A 24133-nucleotide genomic window follows, 5' to 3' on the forward strand; every position below is an offset into this window, starting at 1 on the left:
GTTGTAATTGAAGTCAACATCTGATTAAGATTATAATCCACTGTCACTCTCTAAGATCCACTTTCTGCAAAAGCCAAATATGTGAGTTAAAAGGGGGTGGGGTAGGATCCTCACATTCATCAAGTCCCTGATGATGATCCCAAGAGTGGGATTGCTGGATCATGTGGCAGTTCTATATTTAGTTTTCTGAGGTACCATCATACTGTTCTGCATAGTGGTTGTAGCAATTTACATTCCCACCAACAGTGTAGGAGGGTTCCCTTTTCTCCACATCCTCTCCAGCATTTGTTATTTGTTCACTTGTTAAAGATGGCCATTTCTGCAATCCTTCTGCGAATGTGGTATTGCCTTTGGCTTTCTTTTTCCTAGGTAGGGCAATTCTAGTGGCTTCTACTTGGCCTTTTCTACCAAAATAGCCCTTACTCCGTGGATCAGGGAACAAATGTGGGCATTCTACTAGTTTCTGAGTATGCCTGTTCCAGAACTGGAGAAATGACTAAACAGTGGGTTTGCAGACCCACTGGAACCACATTGAAAGAGACTTGAGCTAAAACTCCCTCGTTTGCCTGACATTCATGAGCCCCTTGTTGGGGGGGTCCATAAGTTCCACTGTGGGAAATAGCGACTTTGAGGGACTCCTGGAATTTGTGTCAATTCAGAGCCAATGCCCAAAAATCCCTTCAAATCTGCTTATTTCTTTTTTGTTGGTGCTAGCCAAGGTTGAAAATTCTACAATAACCTTTTTTGGAAGGATGAGTGAAAGATTAACAGTATAAATTTTGGTAGTGTAGCCAGATCCTTCTTCAAGGGGACCAGGCCTCCCCTTCATTCAAGAGGTTCTAGGTCTGTAAACGGGCAAATCTGAGAATGGTTTGAGGGCTGTAACTCATCCTCCTTGTCTCCTGGGAGAGAGGGAGGAAGAGAGGGAGCAAAGGATGGGAGAAGGAAGAAAGGAAGGAAGGAAGGTCCACAAAAATGTGGCTAGAATTTGAGAGTACCTCATTTAAAGATGTCTTTTTTCTTTTTAAAATTTTTTTAAGATTTTTATTTTCCCCATTATAGTTGACTTACAGTGTTGTGTCAGTATCTACTGTACAGCAAAGCAGCCCAGCAGCCCAGTCATACACATATGTATATTCTTTTTCTTGCATTATCCTCCAATATGCTCCATCACAAGTGACTAGATATAGTTCCCTGTGTGATACAGAAGGATCTCATCGCTTATCCACTCTAAATGCAATCGTTTGCATCTAATAACCCCAGACTCCCAGTCAGTCCCATTCCCTCCCCCTCCTCCTTGGCCACCACAAGTCTATTCTCCAAGTCCATGTTTTCTTTTCTGTGGAAGGGTTCGTTTCTGCCATATATTAGATTCCAGATATAAGTGATATCATACGGTATTTGTCTTTCTCTTTATGACTTCACTTAGTGTGAGAGTCTCTGGTTCCATCCATGTTGCTGCAAACGGCATTATTTTGTTCTTTTTTATGGTTGAGTTGTATACCATTGTGTACATATACCACCTCTTCTTAATCCATTCATCTGTCAATGGACATTTGGGTTGTTTCCATGTCTTGGCTATTGTCAATAGTGCTACAGTGAACGTACGAGTGCATGTGTCTTTTTTAAGGAAAGCATGGTCTGGATATATGCCCAAGAGTGGCATTGATGGATCATATGGTAGTTGTATATATAGTTTTCTGAGGTACCATCATACTATTCTCCATAGTGGTTGTAGCAATTTACATTCCCACCAACAGTGTAGGAGGGTTCCCTTTTCTCCACATCCTCTCCAGCATTTGTTATTTGTTCACTTGTTACAGATGGCCATTTTGACCAGTGTGAGGTGGTACCTCCATTGTAGTTTTGATTTGCGTTTCTCTAATAATCAATGATGTTGAGCATTTTTTGATGGGCCTATTGGCCATCTGCATATCTTCTTTGGAAAAATGTCTATTCAGGTCTTCTGCCAATTTTTCAATTGCATTGTTGGTGTTTTTGCTGTTGAGTTGTATAAGTTGTTTGTATATTTTAGAGATTAAGCCCTTGTCAGTTGCATTTTGAAACTATTTTCTCACATTCTGTAAGTTGTCTTTTTAATTTTTTTATGGTTTCCTTTGCTATACAAAAGCTTGTCACTATGATTATGTCCCATTGGTTTATTTTTGCTTTTATTTCTATTGCCTTGGGAGACTGACCTGAGAAAGCATTTGAAAAGTTGATGTCAGAGAATGTTTTGCCTATGTTCTCTTCTAGGAGTTTGATGATCTTGTTTTATGTTTAAGTCTTTAAGCCATTTTGAGTTTATTTTTGTGCATTGTATGAGGGTGTGTTCCAGGTTCATTGATTTACATGCAGCTGCCCATTTTTCCCAAAACCAGTTGCTGACGAGACTGTCTTTTCCCCATTTTATACTCTTGCCTCCTTTGTCAAAGATTAATTGACCATAGGTGTCTGGGTTTATTTCTGTGTTCTCTGATCTTTTGCATTGGTCTATATGTCTGTTCTGGTACCAGTACCACACCTTCTTGATTGATTATTGTGGCTTTGTAATATCGCCTGAGGTCTGGGAGAGTTATGTCTCCTGCTTGGTTTTTGCTTTGGCAATTCTGTGTCTTTTGTGGTTCCCTATAAATTTTTGGATTGTTTGTTCTAGTTCTGTGAAAAATGTCATGGGTAATTTGATAGGGATTGCATTGAATCTGTAGATTGCTTTGGGTAGAGTATGGCCATGTTTACAATGTTAATTCTTCCAATCCAGGAGCATGGAATATTTTTCCATTTCTTTGAATTCTCTTTAATTTTCTTAATTAATGTTTTATTAAGAAGTCTTTCACCTCCTTAGTAAGGTTTATTCTTAGGTATTTAATTTTTTAGGGTGTGATTTTAATAGGTATTTTATTTTTTATTCATTTTCTAAAACTTCATTGTTAGTATACAGAAATGCAACTGATTTCTGAATGTTAGTCCTATATCCTGCTGCTTTGCTGAATTCGTTGATCAATTCAGGTAGTTTTTGTGTGGAGTCCTTAGGTTTTTCGGATATAATATGTCATCGGATAAAGGAAGTGGAAAGAGGAGAGGAAAAGGGGGGGGAAGGGAGGGAGGAGGAAGGAAGGAGGGAGAGGGAGGGAGGGAGGGAGGGAGAGAGGGAGGGAGGGAGAGAGGGAGGGGAGGGGAGAGAGGGAGGGAGGGGAGAGAGAGAGGGAGGAGGAGGGAGAGAGAGAGAGAGAAGGAAGGAAGGAAGGAAGGAGGAAGGAAGGAAGGAAGGAAGGAAGGAAGGAGGGGAGGGAGGGAGGAAGGGAAGGAAGGACGGGCGGGAAGGAGGGAGGCAAGGGAGGTGTCTTTCTTCCTTTCTTTTCTTCCTTCTTTCCTTTCTTCTTTTTCCTTTCTTCTTTTCTTTTTTCTTTCTTTCTTTCCTTCTTTTTTCTTTCTTTCTTTCTTTCTTTCTTTCTCTTTCTTTCTTTCTTTCTTCTTTCTTTCTTTCTTTCTTTCTTTCCTTCCTTCCTTCCTTCCTTCCTCCTTCCTTTCTTTCCTTTCTTCCTTTCTTCCTTTCTTCCTTTCTTCCTTTCTTCCTTTCATTTTTATCATGAATGGATGTTGGACTTTGTCAGATGCTTTTTCTGCATCTGTTGAGATGATCATGTGGTTTTTGACTTTTCTTTTGTTAATGTGGTGTATGATGTTGATTGATTTCCATATGCTGAACAATTCTTGTGAACCTGGGATGAATCCCACCCGGTCGTGGTGCATGATCTTTTTTATATGTTGTTGGATTCATTTGACTAAAATTTTGTTGAGAATTTCTGTGTCTATATTCATCAAAGATATTGGCCTATAATTCGCTTTTTCGGCAGTATCTTTGGTTTTGGTATTAGGGTGATGGTGGTTTCATAGAATGTTTTTGAGAGTGTTCCTTCTTCTTCAACCTTTTGAAAAAGTTTAAGAAGAATGGGTATAAGTTCTTTGTATATTTGGTAGAATTTGCCTGTGAAGCCACCTGGTCCTGGACTTTTGTTTGTAGGGAGTGTATTTTATTACATAGTCAATTTCATTCCTAGTGATTGGTCTGTTCAGTTGATCTCTTTCATCTAGATTCAGTTTTAGTGGGCCATAAGTCTCTAGAAAGTTGTCTGTTTCTTCTAGGTTGTCAAATTTGCTGGCATACAATTGTTCATAGGATTCTCTTATGGTTTTTTTGTATTTCTGCATTATCCATTGAGATTTCTCCTTTTTTGTTTCTTATTTTGTTTATTTGGGTTCTTTCTCTCTTCTTGGTGAGTCTGGCCAGAGGTTTGTCAATTTTGTTTACCCTTTCAAAGAACCAACTCTTGGTTTTATTGATTTTTTTCCTTTTTTTTTGAATCTTTTGATTTTCTCTCTGATCTTTATGATTTCCTTCCTTCTGCTAACTTTAGGTTTTGATTGTTCTTCTTTTTCTAATTCTTTTAGGTGGTAGGTTAAGTTGTTGACTTGAGATTTTTCTTCTTTTCTGAGGAAGGCCTGAATCTCTATGAACTTCCATCTAAGCACTGCTTTTGTGGCACCCTAGATTCTGAAGATTGTGTTTTCATTATCATTTGTCTCAAGGTAGTTTTTAATTTACCTTTTGATTTCTTCATTGACCCATTGGTTTTTTAGTAGCATGTTGTTTAGTCTCCATGTAGTTAGGTTTTCTCATTTCCTTTTCATGGTTGATTTCTAGTTTCATGCCATTGTGATCAGAAAAGATACTTGAAACAACTTCTGTAGTCTTAAATTTGTGGAGGGTAGTTTCATGCCCCAGTATATGGTCAGTCCTTGAGAATGTTCCATGTGTACTAGGAAAAAAATGCATATTCTTATTTTTTTGGATGTAATATCCTGAAAATGACAATGAAGTCTAACTTTTCTATTGTGTCATTTAGGATCTCTGTTGCCTTATTGATTTTCTGTCTAGAGGTTCTGTCCATTTATGTGAGTGGAATGTTAAAGTCTCCTACTATTATTGTGTTCTAATTAATTTCCCCTTTTATGTCTGTTAGTATTTGTTGTATGTATTTGGGTGGTCCTATATTAGGGGCATATATACTGACAATTGTAATATCCTCTTCGTTAATGGATCCTTTCCTATTAAATAGTGTCCTTCTTTGTCCTTCTTTATGGCCTTCATTTTAAAGTCTGTTTTGTCTGATGTGAGTATTGCGATCCTGCTTTCCTGTCTTTTCCATTGGCAAAAATAGCTTTTTCCATCCCCTCACTTTCAATTTATGTGTGTCCTTTACCCTAAGGTGAGTATCTTATAGACAGCATATTATAGACTCTTGCTTTTTTATCCAATCTTCCACTCTATGTCTTTAGATTGGAACATTGAGTCCATTAACATTTAAGGTAATCATTGATAGATATGTATTTATTGCAATTTTAGACCTTGTTTCCAGTTGATTCTATGTTTCTCCTTTGTTCCTTTCTTTTTTTTGGTTGGATTATTTCCTTTTATTTTATGCTTATATCCTTTTCTTTTTAGTTTTTGCAAATGTAATGTTTGGTTTTGATTTGTGGTTTCCCTGTTTTCCAAGTTAACATACTTGCTTTAGCTTGATATATAGGCTCAAACACATTCTAAAAAAAAAGAAGAGTCTATATTTACTTACTTTCCTTCCCCACATTTTGTGATTTTGAAGTCCTTTTTTAAACATCTTCATGTTTGTCCTTTTGCTGTTCCTTATGTTTATTGTCACTTTTACAATATATTGTAAATATATATTATGTTGTAAATATATATTTACAATATATTAAATATATATTATATTGTAAATATATATTATATTGTAAATAAATATATTATTGTAAATATATATTGTAAATATATATTATATTGTAAATAAATATATTTTTGGATTTAGATCTATATACTGTATTATTTAAGTGATTGCTTTCCAATTGTGACTTCCTCCATCCTATTTCTTCTTATTTCTTTTTTATTTAGAGAAGCCTTTTCAGTATTTCTTTCAGAATGGGTTTAATGATGCTATACTCTTTTAGTTTTTATCTGTTGGAGAAATTCTTTATTTCTCCTATCTTATTTTATTTTCTTGTATTTTGGCTTTTTGTCTTTTTAGGGATGCACCTGCAGCATATGGAGGTTCCCAGGCTGGGGGTCCAATCGGAGCTGTAGCTGCCAGCTTATGCCACAGCAATAGCAATGCTAGATCTAAGCCATGTCTGTGACCTACACCACAGCTCATGGAAATGCCGGATGCTTAACCCACTGAGCAAGGCCAGGGATCAAACCTGTGTCCTCATGGATTCTAGTTGGGTTCATTAACATGAGCCATGACAGGAACTCCTCTCCTTCGATTTTAAATGATAGTCTTGCTGGGTAGAGTATTCTAGGCTGCAGATTTTTCCCTTTAGAACTTTGGATATTTCTTGCCATTCTCTTCTGGCCTGTAGTGTTTCTGTAGAGAAATCAGCTGATAGCCTTATGGGAGTTCCCTTATAATTAATGCTTTGTGTTTCTCTTGCTGCTTTTAGAATCCTCACTTCATCTTTAAGTTTTGCTATTTGTATTATGATATGTCTTTGTTTGGGCCTGCTTGGGTTCAACTTGTTTGGAGCCCTCTGTGCTTCCTGTATATTGATATCTGTTTCCTTTAGATTTGGAAAGTTTTCAGGCATAATTTCTTCAAATATATTTTCAATTGCCTTTTCTTTTCCTTCTTCTTTTGGAATCCCTATTATGCATAGATTTGCCCACTTTATCTTATCCCATAGATCTCTTATATTGCTTTCATGTTTTTTCATTTGTTTTTCTATCTGCTGTCTGCTGGGTGATTGCCATTATTCTATCTTCCAAGTCACTAATTCATTCCTCTGCATTGTTCTTTCTGCTCTTTAGTGCCTTTAGCTCAGTTAGTGTCTCTGGAAATGAATTTTCTAATTTTTCTTGGCTCCTTATATTTTCTAGTTACTTTCTACAGTAATCTGCATTACTGTTTATATCTGCTCTTAATTCCTACATATTCTTCCTTAATTCCTTCATATTTTCACTATCTCCCTTAGAACTCTGTGTCTATTAGATTGCATAGGTCTGTTTCATTATTTGCTCCTTCAGGTGAGTTCTCCTGCTCTTTTAACTGGGAATAGTTCCTGAGCATCTTCATTTTGCTTATATTTTTCTTATTCTATGAATTTAGGAAAAGCAAGTACTGTAGTCTTGTATTTTATCTTTTTGTCTTTTTAGGGATACTTCTATGCAAGAGTGCCCCTTTTTATTTTGTGAGGGGGTTACTATTTATTTTTGGCATGGGGGTTTGGATATTTGCTGTCTATTTCTTTTTATGTAGGCAGGCTGTTATCCCTTTGATAAGGGGCTGTGTGTGTTTCCAGCGAGAAGGAGGCAAGGGGCTAGGATATTAGTCAGTGCCTAGTTGCTGGGATCTTGACATTAGCAAGGACACACTGGAAGATGGTGCTGGCTACTCCAAGTTGCAGGGCCCTGGTAAGTAGTAATGAGCCTCAGGCAGATTTAGGTGATGCCCAGAACACATGGTAGTGGCAGCGGCAGGGTACGTGAGTTTCCAGGCAGTTGAGAGCAACAATGGGTGGTGTTCAGTCTCAATTCCTTCATCTATGGTGCCTTCTGAGGTGATTGGGGCCACAAGTGGTGCCTCTTCACATACTCCTAGTGGGGTGGGCCATGCCCAACTCTAGTGTCAGAGATAACTGTGGTGGTTTGCCCCTGCCACCTCTAGACTATATAAGAAGTACCCCATCCTGATTAGCTCATGCAGGAGGTGCTGAATAGTCTGCTCCTAGTTGCAGTTTCCTGGGAAGTAACAGTGATAAGGCGTGTGTAGGCAGTGCCTGGAGCATTTGGCAGTGGCAGCAGCAGGGTGGGTGTGTTCCCAGGGGAGTGAAAGCAACAACAGGTGGTGCTCAGTTGCAGTGCCGTCTTCTTTGCCAACTTCTGAGGTGACTGGGACATTCACAGACCCCCACTGGTGGTGGGCCATGCCTCCCTCTGGTTTCTGAGATGACTGCTGTGGTTTGTCCTGCAACCTGTAGATCATGCAAGAGGAACTACATTGTTCTTAGCCCTCTGCTGACCTTAACCCACACAAGAGGTGCCCGGCCATCTGTAGTGTGCACAAGATTCACCCAGTCTCCTGTAGCCTGAGAAAGTGGTGCCTTTCCACCCAGAGCCTGCACCAGAGGTGCTATGCCCTCTGAGAGTCTGTTCATGCACAGGGGAAGAGATTCTTATGGCTGTCCATCCCTCCTCCTCTCCCTGTCCCCAACAATGGTGCCTTGATTCCCCTAAGGGCCCAAATATCCTCCCATGTTCCCTTGGCTGTGGCATTTCACTCCCTAGCCCATGGTGCACTACTCCCTAGCCCTTCAGGCTGTCTCCACACAGCCAACCCTAATCCTCTCCCTGGAACTGACCTCTGGAACCTGAGTCTCAGAATCCAGTCCCTGCTCAAGCATCTCAGTCTATGGTGTCTGGGGAGGTGGTGCAGATGGGCTATGAAACTCTCACTCTGCTTTTCCCTCCTCAGTCCAGCTGCTGCACTTTTTTCAGCAACTTTGATGTCCTTCTGTCTCGGCTGATCTTCCTGTAGATTTGGTGTCTTCCCAGGTGTGTGTTCCTTTCCTTTTAACACCTCCCACTCAGGAATGCTAGTCCCATCCTGATTCCTTTTCTCTCTCTCTCTCACCTAGCTATGTGGAGTGTTTCTTGCCCTTTTTAAAGGTTTAAGGTCTTCTGCCAGCATTCAGTAGATGTTCTGTGTGAATTGTTATACATGTAGATTTTTTTTATTTGGATGTATTTGTGGGAGAAGGTGAGTACCACATCCTACTCCTCCACCATCTTGATTCTTCTCTGATATCAGGGTTTTTCTGAACACACACATACACACACACACACACCAGAGCACACACTATTTTTGTTTAAATGAAATGCTGCAATAGTTAAGGCAATTATGAAAGATATTCACATGCATAACTGAGATAAAATTTTCAAATAAATAAGAAATCATGGAAATATTAAAAGACTTCATGCATTATTTAGGTCATGGTTGGAAAATACATCATTTTAAGGTAATAGATTTTTATGAAAATAAATATAAAAATAAAATGTAAAAATTAATTATATAGTTGTTTTAATTATAAAATTGTATTCCAAAATTTATAATATTAAAGAGTATTTAACTTTTATAGTAGTATTTAAATTTTATATATTTATTTATTTTTTCTTTTTATTACTCAATGAGTTTATTACAATAATAGTTGTACAATGATCATCATAACCAGTTTTATAGGATTTCCATCCCACACCCTCCAGCACATCCCCCACCCCCCAAACTGTCTCCTTTGGAAACTGTAAGTTTTTCAAAGTCTGTGAGTCAGTATCTGTTCTGCAAAGTTCAGTCTGTCCTTTTTTCAGATTGCACATGTAAGTGATAGCATTTGATGTTGGTGTCTCATTGTCTGACTGACCTCACTTAGCATGATAATTTCTAGGTCCATCCATGTTGCTAAAAATGCTGGTATTTCATTCCTTTTAATGGCTGGGTAATATTCCATTGTGTATATGTACCACATCTTCTTGATCCACTCCTCTGTCAATGGACATTTAGGTTGTTTCCATGTCTTGGCTATTGCAGATAGTGTTGCAATGAACATTGGAGTACACGTGTATTTTTGAGTCATGGTTTTCTCTGGGTGGATACCCAGGAGTGGGATTGCTGAATCAAGTGGTAGTTCTATTTTTAGTTCTCTGAGGAATCTCCATACTGCTTTCCACAGTGGTTGCACCAATTTACAATCCCACCAACAGTGTAATAGGGTTCCCTTTTCTCCACACCCTCTCCAGCACTTATTGTCTGTGGACATTTTGATGATGGCCATTCTGGCTGGTGTAAGGTGGTACCTCATCATGATTTTGATTTGCATTTCTCTAATTGTGAGTGGTATTGAACATCTTTTCATGTGTTTTTTGGCCATTCATTTATCTTCTTTGGAGAATTGTCTGTTTAGACCTTCTGCCTATTTTTTGATGGGTTTTTTTTTTTTTTGGTATTAAACAGTAGAAGATGTTTATAAATTTTGGAGATTAATCCCTTGTCAGTCGATTCATTTGCAAATATGTTCTCCCATTCTGTGGGTTGTCTTTTGTTTTGTTTAGTGTTTCCTTTTTTGTGCAGAAACTTTTAAGTTTAATTAAGTCCCATTTGTTTATTTTTGTTTTTACTGTCATTACTCTAGGAGGTGGATCTGAGAAGATGTTGCTGTCGTTTATGTCAGAGTGTGTTTGGCCTATGTTTTTCTCTAAGAGTTTTATAGTGTCTGGTCTTATATCTAGGTCTTTAATCCATTTTGAGTTTATTTTTGTGTATGGTGTTAGGGAGGGAGTGTTCTAATTTCATTCTTTTACCTGTGGCTGTTGAGTTTTTCCAGCACCACTTATTGAACAGGCTGTCTTTTCTCCATTGTATATTCTTGCCTCCTTTGTCATAGATTGGTTGACTGTAGGTGTGTGGGTTTAATTCTGGGATTTCTATCCTGTTCCACTGATCTATGTTTCTGTTTTTGTACCAGTACCATATGGTTTTGATGATTGTTGCATTGTAATATAATCTGAAGTCTGGGAGCCTGATTCCTCCAGCTCCATTTTTCTTTTTCAGGGTGTCTTTGGCTATTCTGGGTCTTTTGTGCTTCCAAAAAGATGTTAAAAACATTTTGTTCAAGTTCTGTTAAAAATGTCCTTGGTAATTTGATAGGGATTGCACTGAATCTAGATTGCCTTGGGTAGTATAGTCATTTTGATAATATTGTCTCTTCAAATCCAAGAGCGTGGTATGTCTTTCCATCTATTTGTGTCATCTTTGATTTCTTTCATCAGTGTCTTACAGTTTTGAGAGTACAGGTCTTTTGTCTCTTTAGGTAGGTTTACTCCTAGGTATTTTATTCTTTTGGATGTGATGATAAATGGTATTGATTCCCTAATTTCTCTTTCTGATCTTTCATTGTTAGTATATAGAAATGCAATCAATTTCTGTGTATTAATTTTGTGTCCTGCAGCTTTGCCAAATTCATTAATGAGCTCTAACAGTTTCCTGGTAGAGTCTTTAGGATTCTCTATGTATAGAGTCATGTCATCTGCTAATAGTGATAGTTTTACTTCTTCCTTTCCAATTTGGATTCCTTTTATCTCTTTTACTTCTCTGCTGTGCCTAGGACTTCCAAAACTATGTTGAATAGTAGTGGGGAAAGTGGACATCCTTGTCTTGTTCCTGTTCTCATCAGGAATTCTTTCAGCTTTTCACCATTGAGAATGACATTAGCTCTGGATTTGTCATATATGGCCTTTATTATGTTGCAGTAGATTCTCTCTATGCCCACTTTCTGAAGGGTTTTTATCAGAAATGGATGTTGGATTTTGTCAAAGGCTTTTTCTGTGTCTACTGAGAGGATCATATGGTTTTTATTCTTCAGTTTGTTAATGTGGTGTATCACACTGATGGATTTGCAGACATTGAAGAACCCTTGTATCCCTGGAATAAATCTCACTTGATCATGATGTACAATCCTTTTAATGTATTGTTGGTTGTGGTTTGCTAGTATTTTGTTGAGGATTTTTGCATCTATGTTCATCAGTGAAATTGGCCAGTAGTTTTCTTTTTTTGTGGTGTCGTTGTCTGGTTTTGGTATCAGGGTGATGGTGGCCTCATAGAATGAGTTTGTGAGTGTCCCTTCCTCTGTGATCTTTTGGAATAGTTTCAGAAGGATAGGTGTTATATCTTCTCTAAATGTTAGATAGAATTCACCTGTGAAGCCATCTGGTCCTGGACTTTTGTTTGTTGGAAGTTTTTTAATCACAGTTTCAATTTCAGTTCTTGTGTTCTGTTCATCTTTTCTATTTCATCTTGGTTTAGTCTTGGAAGATTGTACTTTTCTAAGAATTTGTCCATTTCTTCAAGGTTTTCTGTTTTATTGGTGTATAGTTGTATATAGTAGTCTCTTATGATCCTTTGTATTTCTGTGATGTCTGTTGTTATTTCTCTTTTTTCATTTCTAATTTTATTGATTTCAGTCCTCTCTCTTTTTTTCTTGATAAGTCTGGCTAAGGGTTTATCAACTTTGTTGATCTTTTCAAAGAACAAGCTTTTCATTTCATTGATTTTTTCTATGGTTTTCTTTGTTTCTATTTCATTGATTTCTGCTCTGATCTTTATGATTTCTTTCCTTCTACTAACTTAGGTCTTGTCTGTTCTTCTCTCTCTAGCTACTTTAGATGTAAAGTTAGCTTGTTTATTTGAGCTTTTTCTTATTTCCTGAGGTGGGCTTGTATTGCTATAAACTTTCCTCTTAGAACGGCTTTTGCTGCATTCCATAGGTTTTGGAGTGTCATATCTTTGTTGTCATTTGCTTCTAGGTATTTTTAAATTTCCTTTTTGATTTCTTCAGTGCTCCTTTGGTTGTTTAGCAGCATGTTGTTGAGTCTCCACATGTTTGTGTCTTTTGCAGTTTTTTTCTTGTTGTTCCAGTCATATAGTCTTGTTTGCAGTTTTTTTCTTGTTGTTCCAGTCATATAGTGTTGTGGTCAAAAAAGATACTTTATATGATTTCAATTTTCTTAAAGTTACCAAGGTTGGATTTGTAGCCCAGGATGTGATCTATCTTAGAGAATGTTCCATGCGCACCTGAGAAGAATGTGTATTCTATTGCTTTTGAATGGAATGTCCTATAAATATCTATTAAGTCCCTCTGGTCTGATCCTTCATTCAGGGCCTGTGTTTCCTTTTTGATTTTCTGTCTGGATGATCTGTCCATTGCTGTAAGTGGGGGTGTTAAAATCCCCCTCTGTGATTATGTTATTATCAATTTGTCTTCCAAGGTTGTTAGCAGTTGCCTTATATATTGTTGTGAACCTATGTTGGATGCATAGATATTAAAATTGTTATATTTTCCTCTTGGATTGATCCTTTGATCATTGTGTAGAGACCTTCCTTTTCCTTAAAATATTCTTCATTTTAAATTCTATTTTGTCCGATGTGAGTATTGCTACTCCAGCTTTCTTTTGATTCCCGTTTGCATGGAGTATTTTCTTCCATCCTTTCACTTTCAACTTGTATGTGTCCCTAGAAGTGAAATGGGTCTCTTGAAGACAGCATATACATGGATATTGTTTTTGTATCCATTCAGCCAATCTATGTCTTTTAGATGGGGCATTTAGTCCATTTACATTGAAGGTAATTGATATGTATGTTCTTATTGCCATTTTATTAATTGTTTTGAATTTGTTTTTATTGCTTTTTTTTCTTCCCTTCTTCTCTTGTTCTCGCCTCTTGTGGTTGATGACTATCTTTAGTATTTTATTTGAGTTGATTTTTCTTATTTGTGTATCAGTTTTAGATTTTTGGTTTGCAGTTATTCTGAAGTTTTGATATAAGTGTCTATATATATATATGAGATTGTTTTAAGTTGTTGGTCTCTTAATTGCAAGTGCATCTCCAGAGTCCTGCATTTGTACCCTCCTCTTCTCACGATATCTGATTTTGGTGGCATAATTGAGCATGGATCAATTCATATCTTTACTGTATATATACCTTTACTGGTGAGCCTTGTCATTTGTAGTATTTTTGGTTCTTGTTGCTGTCTTTTCTTTTCTGCCTAGAGAAGTTCCTTTAGTATTTGTTGTAAGGCTGGTTTAGTGTTGCTGAATTCTCTTAGCTTTTGCTTATCTGTGAAGCTTTTGATTTCTCCTTCAAATCTGAATGAGAGCCTCGCTGGGTAAAGGAATCTTGGTTGGAGGTTTTTTCCTTTCATCACATTAAGTACATCATGCCACTCCCTTCTGGCCTGCAGAGTTTCTGCTTAAAAATCTGCCAATAACCTTATCGGGGTTCCCTTGTATATTACTTGTTTCTTTTCCCTAGCTGCTTTCAATATTTTCTCTGTCTTTAATCTTGGTCAGTTTGATTAATGTGTCTCGGGGTACTCCTCTTTGGGTATATTTTATATGGTACTCATTGCCCTTCCTGGATTGTGTGAGTGGTTCCTTTCCCATGTTAGGGAAGTTTTTGGCTATTATCTCCTCGAATATTTTTCCTGTCCCTTTCTCTCTCTTTTCTCCTTCTGGCCCCTCTATAATATGGATGTTGGTGCATTTAACGTTGTCCCAGAGTTCTCTGAGACTCTCTTCATTTGTTTTTTATCTTTTTTCCTTTTCTGTTCCACATCTGTGATTTCCACTAATCTGTCCTCCACCTTGCTTATTAATTCTTCTGCCTCCTGTATTCTGCTGTTGGCTGCTTCTAGTGAATTTTTTCAGTTATTGTATTTTGCATCTCTTCTTGTTTAAGTTTTATATCTTGTATTGCTTTGCTCAGTGTTTCCTGTAAATTATCCATCTTTGCCTTCATTTCATTTCCAGTGTCTTGTATCATCTTTAGCATCAACAGTCTAAAGTCTTTTTCCTGGAGGCTGAGAATGTCCTCATCACTTAGCTGTTTTTCTGTTTTTTTTTTCTTTCTCCCTTATCTGAGTTATAGTTCTCTGTCTTTTCATTTTTATAGCTTTTTGGTGTGGTGATCTTTTGACAAATAATAGAGTTGTAGCCTCTCTTACTTCTGGTGTCTGCCCCCCGTGTGGCTGAAGTCGGTATGGGGGCTTGCTGTAGGCTTCCTGATGCCTGCCCACTGGTAGATGGAGCTGTATCCTATCCCTCTGGTGGGTGGGGCTTTGTCTCTGGGTGAGATTAGAGGTGTCTATGTGCCTGGGAGGTCTTTAGGCAGCCTGTTTACTGATGGGCGGGGCTGTGATTCCCACCTGGATTGTTGTTTGCCCTGGGGCTTTTCAGATCTTCTATTCCACCATCTTAATCCATGAGACTCATAATAGTACTTAAATTTTAAAGTTACTGTGTTTAATTTAGTTCATGATCATTTCAATTTAAAAAAAAAAAAAACCTAAACCTATTTGATTATTCATCCCATTGATGGTACATTAAAGCCACAGTGGCACTGTATACATGAAAAGTCAATAGGAAGAAAAACTCCAAAATCCTATCCATAAAAGCTTTGATAAATCAGTGTGGATCTGGACATGATAAAAAAATATGTTTGAATAAATAAAGTCCAAGAGAAAGTATTCATGTGTAGCATATTTTGTTCTTTCTCATAAAATTTCACAATGATAGAATCATAGGAAAGATTTAAGAGCAAAATTCCTCATACTTTTTCTGTGTGTGAAGGCTAGCATTTTAAACAAAAACTGGTCAAATGATTACTATAGTCTGGTCAATCATTTTCAGCATTTCGAGTCAGTGTGTTCTTAAGATTTTTCTCAAGTACAACTCCTTGGTTTAAAATCCCTTCTGGAGGAGTTCCTCCTGAGGTGTAGCTAAAGCATATCCAACTAGGAACCATGAGGTTGTGGGTTTGATCCCTGGCCTTGCTCAGTGGGTTATGGATCGAATGTTGCCCATGAGCTGTGGTGTAGGTCGTAGACGTGGCTCAGATCTGGTGTTGCTGTGGCTGTGGTATAGGCCAGCAGCTATAGCTCCGATTGGACCCACAGCCTAGGAACCTCCATATGCTGCAGGTATGGTGCTAAAAAGACCAAAAGAAAAAAAAATTTCCTTCTGGAAAGCATACTACTGAAAAACACTTACTTGAGTTACATTCTATAGTGCAAAAAAAATCTTAGCCATGTTATTAAATCTACTGAGTGATTTCCTATATAATATTTTAATATTAGCATATGACTCAGGTACATTATGTAAGATAAAATTTTTGAAAGATGTATATTCCAGAAGCATAATGGAAAACTTACCAAGTCTGTGTCTACATTTAATAATAAAATTGAGTAATTATGTTGTATTCCTTCACATAAAAATCCATATATATATATATATATATATATTTTTTTTTGGTCTTTTTAAGGCTGTACCAGTGGCTTATGGAGGTTCCCAGGCTAGGGGTCAAATTGGAGCTGTAGCTGCTGGCCTACACCACAGCCACAGCAACATGGGATCTGAGCCATATCTGCGACCTACACCACAGCTCATGGCAATGCTGGATCCTTAACCCACTGAGCGAGGCCAAGGCTAGAACCTGCATCCTCATGGATACTAATCAGACTCACTTCTGCTGAGCCACAACCGGAAGTCCCAGCATTTTTTTTGTATAGCAGTAACTCATACTGTAAATTTTATTATTATTATTTTCACTTTCAGCCAAATTTGATTTTAAGTAACTTAATCATTTAACATTGAGTAATAGGTGTATTTTGTGCCTCTTATAGTATCTTTCAATTAACAAAAGTGTTGAACCAAAATGTTGTTTATTTCAAGTGATCAGAACTTTAACAGGAAATCCAAGAACTAGAGGGTACTATTTTCTGTGTTATCAGAATTGGGAATTTATGAAATTGTGGTCAATGTTGAACCACTGAGAAATAATTAACAGTTTCAGACATAGAAAATGACCCTAATGAAAGAAAAATGTACATATATTTTGAATTAATATGAAGGAATTACATGCATATATGAAAGGATGCTATGTGAAAGAAATTTACTGGGGTTTAACTACAAAAAGATCTTGAGGAGTCATATGGAAGAGCTTTTTGATATATTATGCCTTAAAAGCTTCACCAAAGAAGATGGTGAAGCCTCCTTTTTAGAGATCTAAATGAAAAAGTAGACTGGTTTTTATCTTTCAGGCTTAAAACCCATGTAGTGTCAGGAACCCAAACAGACAACCTTTCTGTTCTATGATTCCATTATTTGAAAGGTTTGTGAAATCCAGCCCTTCCATTGCTTTCTGGGGCTTGTCTCCTGCTAAGTCCCATAAGGTATATTTTCCTCCCAGGCACCAACCCATTTAAAGCACAGCAGTCATTGTAGTTGCCAACTCATCAAAAGCAGGGTCTAGTCCAGCATTAACCTAATTGTATGCCGCAACCACTTTCTTGCATCTGGGAATAACTCCTTGGCCTCCAGCCAGTATCTGTGGGATTTGATTTTCAAGTGACATAATCAATTACTTTAAAATGTTTACCCCCTGAATGCTGCAGATGGAATGTCATCATCACAAAGGGGCAATTTTACAAATGGATCAAAAGCCTCTGCTCATGTTAGCCAGCATGGCTTTGCCAATGGCCAGAGAGCCTGGCCCCTGCTTTCTCTAGACTCCTATTTTCTCAGTAATGATGCAGTATCTTGTTCATTATGATTCACTCTGAGATGATGAAGTCATTATGTGCCTTGCCTTTTCTTTCACAGAGCATTGGTAAGCACTTTAAGGAAAATTTTATATAAATCTTTGAAATTTCTGGCAAGGAAATTAGGCAGACATCTGGAAAAGAAGCAGCATCACTTATCCCCATCCAAAATGTATTTTTGCTTCATGTCTATGCTTTTTTTCAAAAGTTTTATGTATAAGGTCCTCTTAGCCATGAGCCTTTCTTGAGTAAAACTGCGTGAATAGTCTATGGGCTATCTTCTGTATCTTAGAGAAAGAAGCCTATGTTTCTGTTCCTTCCCTACATTTCAGAAAGCTATGGCATGGTGTAGAGCTGTCACATGTATTAAATCAACAGCATTTACTGTTGGCAGGAAAATATAATCTGCACCCAATAAGTTGAAACATAAATACAACCTCACAAGGAAGTTAGTCAATAAGAGCATTTCTTCTCCATCTGTTGCTGCTGAGTTTGGCTACAGTTTCCCCTTATGGTGGTTTGTAGTCTCTGTCTTCTGATATGTTCTCCTTGGTAGAGACTTTATGAGGTGGTTTCCCGACCTATTATAAGTCTCTTTTCCACACTCACTGAGTGGCTGCCTTGATTGATCTCAACAGCACCTTCAGAAATTCTGGTGGAAATCTTTTCTTAGTTCAGGTTTTTAGATGTTGGCTGTATAACGAAATAAGGAGTTCCATATTTCAAAGTAGTGTGTTTGGAAGGGTGCCCAGAGTAAAGAAAGCATTAATAGGCATAAAAAGCTAGCATATGGATGCTATACAAGGTATAATGGAAAATGTCCAAATAGAGTAGTGGAACTTTCCAATCAAAGAGTGTGAGGGGCAGTGGGGAAAATATGTTCTCTCTTATGTTTCTGCCAAAATGTAAGGACAATACAACCTATAGAGTACATTCAACAGATGCTGGAGACTGAAAAAAAAACCCAAAAAACCACTAGTTGCAGCCAGATTAGTTTAAAATCACACATTATTTACGTCTGAATTTGATTGCAGTTATATTCTATGTTATCTGATCTATTTGACCTGTGCTCTTTTATCTATATTACTTCATTAGATTGTAGTATATTGTTCACACAGAAAAAAACACTAAAAATAATTTTCTTTGGAAAGGCCAGTCTAAAAAAGATCTATAGTCTGTCCTGAACTCAATCTGTTGGTTATTGTCATCAAGTTCCTATTATGCACCTTGGTATACATGAGGAATATAAGTGGTAAATAAGGCATAACTTCTTCTTTTCAGAGACTTAAAAGTTAGCTGAAAATGATAACTGGCAACATTTTCTTTGTCCACTAGGGCAATTATTTCAAGATTTTTGATTATGAAATGTTTTTGTTCCCAAATTCTAAGAAACACTTCTTATTTGGTGTCCTGAATATAAATGTTCATTAAATTGTTTTTATGCAGTGTACGAAGCTTTTACATAAAGTGTTATCATGTGCTTTATAAGATTTAAAGATTCTTCTGATGGTAGATATAATGACATTCTACCACTTGGATAGATGAAAGGCAGAATTTTTTGTTACTACAGCTCCAAATTAGAGAAGCCTTCCAGGCAAGGCCTGTAGGGCGGATGCCCCCAGAGACAGAGTTAGAACAAACTGGAGCTGTAAGATGGGGCTTATGGATGGCAAGCAGGGTGGGGTTAGCAAGGTTTCTCAGGTGTCCTAAAGATTGGCTAAATTGGGTTATTTTGTGAGATCCTAGATCTAGGGTATGTCTCTAGTTATCTCTTACCTGACCTTGGGGTGATTAGGGCTGATGCTGTCAATTGTGGCTTTGAGTGTGAAAGCCCAATAACAGAGTGGTCTGTTGGGTGTAAAGAATTAGCTATTCAAGAAAAGAAATGGATCAACCCCTAATCAGGGCCTCAAATGTGGCTTAAGACAGCACAGTTTAAAAATATTATATGTATATATATATATATATATATATATATATATATATATACATTCTTTTTTTAGTATTATTTTCTATCATGGTCTAATCACAGGAGTTTAGATATAGTTCCCTGTGCTATACAGTAAGACCTTATTCTAAGCATAATAGTTTTTGTCTACTAACCTTCTACCACCACTAATGTGTCACTTTTTGTTTCCATTTTTCTTATATTTTACTTTTTTGGCATAATGATTGTTTGTTCCTTTTAATCCCCTAATTTTTAAGTAGAAATATTTGAAATTTTATTACATATTTATTTAACTTAATAATTTTCTAAAGTTATTCAATATCTCAATCCCCTACCAAACAATACAAAGTACTTAGAATACTTTAATTCTTATCTCGCCTTTCTTGATTTGTATGTTACTGTTATATGTTATTTTTATTTCTTATTAAATATATAATTAGATTATAGTATTATTATATACACAATATATATTTCATTTTACTTATATATTTAGTTGTTTCTTTGCCTGTTTTTCCTTGTTGCATCTTGGGTCCTTTTACATTCTCCTTAATTATATATGACTGAAATTCTTTTCTTGCAGACCTATGAATGTAAACTCATTGGAACATTTATTCATTTTTATTTCTATTTCCTTTTTATTTTTTCTTTTCTTTATTTGTATTGTTTTTATTTCTGTTGATTGTTTTATTTGTCTTTAAAATTTTCTTTAGTTTTCTTATGAATGCAATACTGAATTAAAAGTGTGTGCGTTTTTATTGATTTAAAATCTCATGGTTTCATTTCTAGAGGGCTATTAGATATTCAGACCCCATACTTCAGACGAAAAATGTCACAGAATGTTTTGATGACTGGTAGGAGATATGAGAAGGCTACTTATACACCTGAAGTAAGATCTAGAAAAGGAAGTCCATGTAGAGATGGAGAGCAAGTCAAGGAGTAAGTGTTCAAAGGGGATGAGGTTTTGAAAGAAAAATCTTCTGAATGTTTTTATACTATAATAAGGAGTTTGATTCAAGGTCATTGATACTAACATATCAAGACTTACTGTCACTATGACTTGATTAATATTCAACATAGTATATTATAATGTTTTATTAAAAATAAATGGAGTTCTGTAATTTTTGTTAACATACGTCTACAACTAGTAGCTCTCTTAATATTAATACCTTTAACTTTTAAAGACTCTCTTTGGAAAATAAAAACAATGGTTATGGCTTACTAAAGACACACCAGAAGTCTAGCCTCCCTAAAACACACAGAGTAAAAGTGTGTTCGTATGTGTGTGTTTTAAAAATCCCTTTCCATCTGGCTTAAATGCCTTCTTTGAGATTTGTTGCATATGGTTATCAACTTTGACCCAGGGATGGAATTTAAAAGTCAACCCACCATCTGGCAGTCTTTTTGGCCTTGCTCCTGAGATGAGATTTCAGAGAAGCTCAAACTGTAGCAACAACATGGGACTCTTAGCTCATTACTCTCAATATTTCTCACAACTCATATTTGTACAGTCCTTTATACCAGTCATGCAAAGAAGAGTTCTCTCTTCTATAATTCAGATTACTTAAAGGAAGGTGTACTGTTTTACCTGCTTCTTGCACTCCCTCTGTATCTAGTAGGACTTAGCATGTGTTTTGCAAAGGCAGATTGAATGAATAATTCAATAAGTTAACAACTTGATTCCCATTTTCTGAAAATGCCCCTTATATCCTTTCTCTTAGCCATGTTTCTTATCCTCTGAGCCTCAAATTAAAAGACAACTCCTAACCAGTACCATAATCTCCAGTACTTACCAACCAAAAGATGTGTCCGAAATGTGCTTTCCATCAGGTATGGCTGTGCAAACATAAATATCATGTTCTCCTTTTTTTTGTAAATAAATTGAGTGCCATGTAAGTGCAGGTGCATGACATTCTATTTAATTTATTTTATATAGTACAGATTTGCATAACTGTAATCTTCCTTTAAATTACTATAAAGAGCACATTTTGCCAGAAGTATTAATTTATAATAAACCAGAGATATCAAGACAATTGAGTGCTTAGTTTCTAAAATTACTCACTTGCAACTAAAAAAAATTATTTATACAATGAGAACAGAAACAACAATAACAAAAATAACAAAAATGATGGCTTTTTCAGGTCAAAAACACTTAATTCAGTGACTTTACAAGAACCATCCTATAAATTGCTACTCTGTCATAATTAATACAAGACTCATTTACCAGAGAAGCCAAAAAAGAGATAAAGACAAAAATAATTAACTAGAGTAAAAGAAAACATCTATTTGTTTTCAATTATTTTGAAATATTCAAATATTTTTAACTGGGAAATTTTATCTCTTTGGGATGATGTATAATTGTTTCAGTTATATAACATAGGCTTTTGTAAAGTGAAAGAAAAATCTAATCTCTATCATCTTCACATGAAGTATGAACATCACATGTAAATATAAGGTTTCCAGTACATCTGTTTCATAATCCTCCTCCCAAGGATGACTAGCTAAAGAACTTAAATATCATGACAACTCTAAACCAGCTGCCATTCTCAAAGAGCCTTTCTTGGAAAGAGTTTAGTGAAGGTTCATAAAGAATGCCATTCTTTGAAGTAAGATTGGAGATACCAGAAAAAATGTTCTTTTTCAGAAGTTGAGCTGTCATGTATCCTCAAATTTGCTACTAATCTAAAAAAGATATTTCCCTGGATTCGTACTTGTGATACAAACATTTACATAAAACTAAGATTTGGGGCAAATCAAGGGTTGCCACAAATATGATTTATCTCACTGGAAAATATTGTTCAGTGTTCATAATTCATATGCCTGCTTGATTCATATTTTACTCATGTATACCATTCTTATGAAATAGGCCACTCAGATTTTATAAAGAAACTGATATGTGCTTTCTTTTAGTTTTTTTAAGTTATTGGAGTATGGCTGATTATGATTTCTGCTGTACAACAAAGTGACTCAGTTATACATGGACACACTGAAGTGTGCTTTCTTTTTAAACATTGTCCAGTATCCTCCCTTCATTCATGCTTTCTTTCTTCTAAGAATATGATGGGTAACCTAGAATAAACATAGACCTATGATAGCACAATTCATATTGGATGTTTATCCATAAAAAGCTTCATTTTTGGAGTTCCCTGGTGTCTCAGTGGGTTAAGGATCCGCATTGTCCCTTCTATGTCTTGAGGGTTCGATCCCTGGCCAGGTAACTTCCACATGATTCAGGGCATAACCAAAGGGGGGAAAAAAAAAAAAACCTTCATTTCCTAGGCCACAGTAAGACATTTAACCACTAAAATCATACAGTTTTCACTCACATTGAATGTTATATATTCAATTACCTTTTATTCTTTTTTTTTGTCTTTTTGTCTTTTTGTCTGTTGTTGTTGTTGTTGTTGTTGTTATTTATTGGGCCGCTCCCGCGGCATATGGAGATTCCCAGGCTAGGGGTTGAATCGGAGCTGTAGCCACCGGCCTACACCAGAGCTCACAGCAACGCCGGATCGTTAACCCACTGAGCAAGGGCAGGGACCAAACCCGCAACCTCCTGGTTCCTAGTCGGATTCGTTAACCACTGCGCCACGACGGGAACTCCCAATTACCTTTTATTCTTATGTAAGATAATTTAAAACTGTAATTTAAAGCAAAGTTTCTAAAAAAGTAAAAGGTAGACAATTTAATCCCTTCCCCTAAAAATCTAGATGTATTCTAAACTGTCAAGATTAGAATGAAGCATTAGAAGGAAATATTTAGATGATAAGTGCTGCGATATAGCCCTCAAAATGACAAGTTTCATGTGACAAACAGAGCAAAAGTTTTTCAGTGAATTGCAGTTGAGCAGATAGATTTTCCCAATGGACAAATACTCAAAGATAAAATTCACAGAAAGTGACTGACAAAGCTTGTTTAACATTTTATATATTCTTCTTTGTAGAAAAGCCACAAAAGTGTGATTGAATATGTTTAATTAATTTGCAAACTCTAAGGAACTAATAAATTTATAGATAACTTATTACTAGTAATAGTAATGGTTGTAATAATAATTATGCTAGTAATTAGCATTAGTACTACAAGTAGTAATAGTTGATGTTTATTAAGCACCTACTTTGTGCCTAAAATATGTAGTAAACTATGTGGCAATTTATATGAATTAAGCATATGGTCCAACATCATAATGCTTCTTTTTTTTGGCTGCCTCTGCAGCATGTGAAGTTACCAGGCCAGGGAGGGACCAAACCCAAGTCACAGCAAGTGACAATGTCAAATTCTTAACTGTTAGGCCACCAAGGAACTCCCAAGATCATAATGTTTGAATGAGGTAGATCCAGAAAGAGAAACCAGTGTGACTCCAGAGCCTGCACTATTGGTCACCATGCTGCACTACTTCCATTTGTGAAATCGTATCACCATTTGAGGGGATGAGAGCACAGATGAGATATAAACAAAGTCCTTAGAAATATTGCATTTTGAAGTATGTTTTTTCATAATTATTTAATTTTTATGTCACCATTATATAGGTTATGGGCATTTGAAAATGGAGGAAAAAAGATAAGTGAGGAAAAAAAAGCAGTCTAGGCAGACAAGAGAAACAAAAATCACAATTCCAAAGCCATTTAAATGTTGTGCTAAATCAGCTTACCTTGAAAAGCTTCTAAACAGAGAGCAATAAGAGAAAAAGCGAAAAAAGGAAACAGACTCACATTCCATTATGCAGTGAACACTGGCAACTGCTGTATTTAAATTGACACAGTATTGTACCAGTCATGTTAGTATATTTTCCTGCCTCATTCACAACCCATCAGAGAGCAATTACCCCATCTAGAGTTGCTGGGTTTGGCTGTCCTGGTACTCATAAATCCAAAATCCTGAATATTGCTGGTCACATTAGCCTAGACATACAACCCACATGTAGAGGAGGGATTCCTAGGCTAAGCTGAGCCAGTCAGATTGTTTCTTTTAAGAACT

At 36.5% G+C, this 24133-nt stretch overlaps 1 long non-coding RNA gene across 2 annotated transcripts in view; it reads left to right on the forward strand.

The window, feature by feature from the left end:
• LOC125111345 (uncharacterized) overlaps positions 1-24133 on the forward strand; it is a 35306-nt gene that overhangs the window by 463 nt on the left and 10710 nt on the right. Inside the window, exons 1-2 of one of the 2 annotated variants that reach the window (XR_007130857.1) lie at positions 19967-20098; positions 20881-20989. The exons of the other annotated variant lie outside the window; for it this stretch is intronic. This is a non-coding gene — a long non-coding RNA (uncharacterized LOC125111345). Of the gene's footprint in view, positions 1-19966; positions 20099-20880; positions 20990-24133 lie in introns of those variants that run through there. 2 annotated transcript variants of the gene reach the window in all.

The sequence above is a fragment of the Phacochoerus africanus genome, chromosome 11 (genome assembly GCF_016906955.1).
Source record: "Phacochoerus africanus isolate WHEZ1 chromosome 11, ROS_Pafr_v1, whole genome shotgun sequence".
Lineage (NCBI taxonomy): Eukaryota > Metazoa > Chordata > Mammalia > Artiodactyla > Suidae > Phacochoerus > Phacochoerus africanus.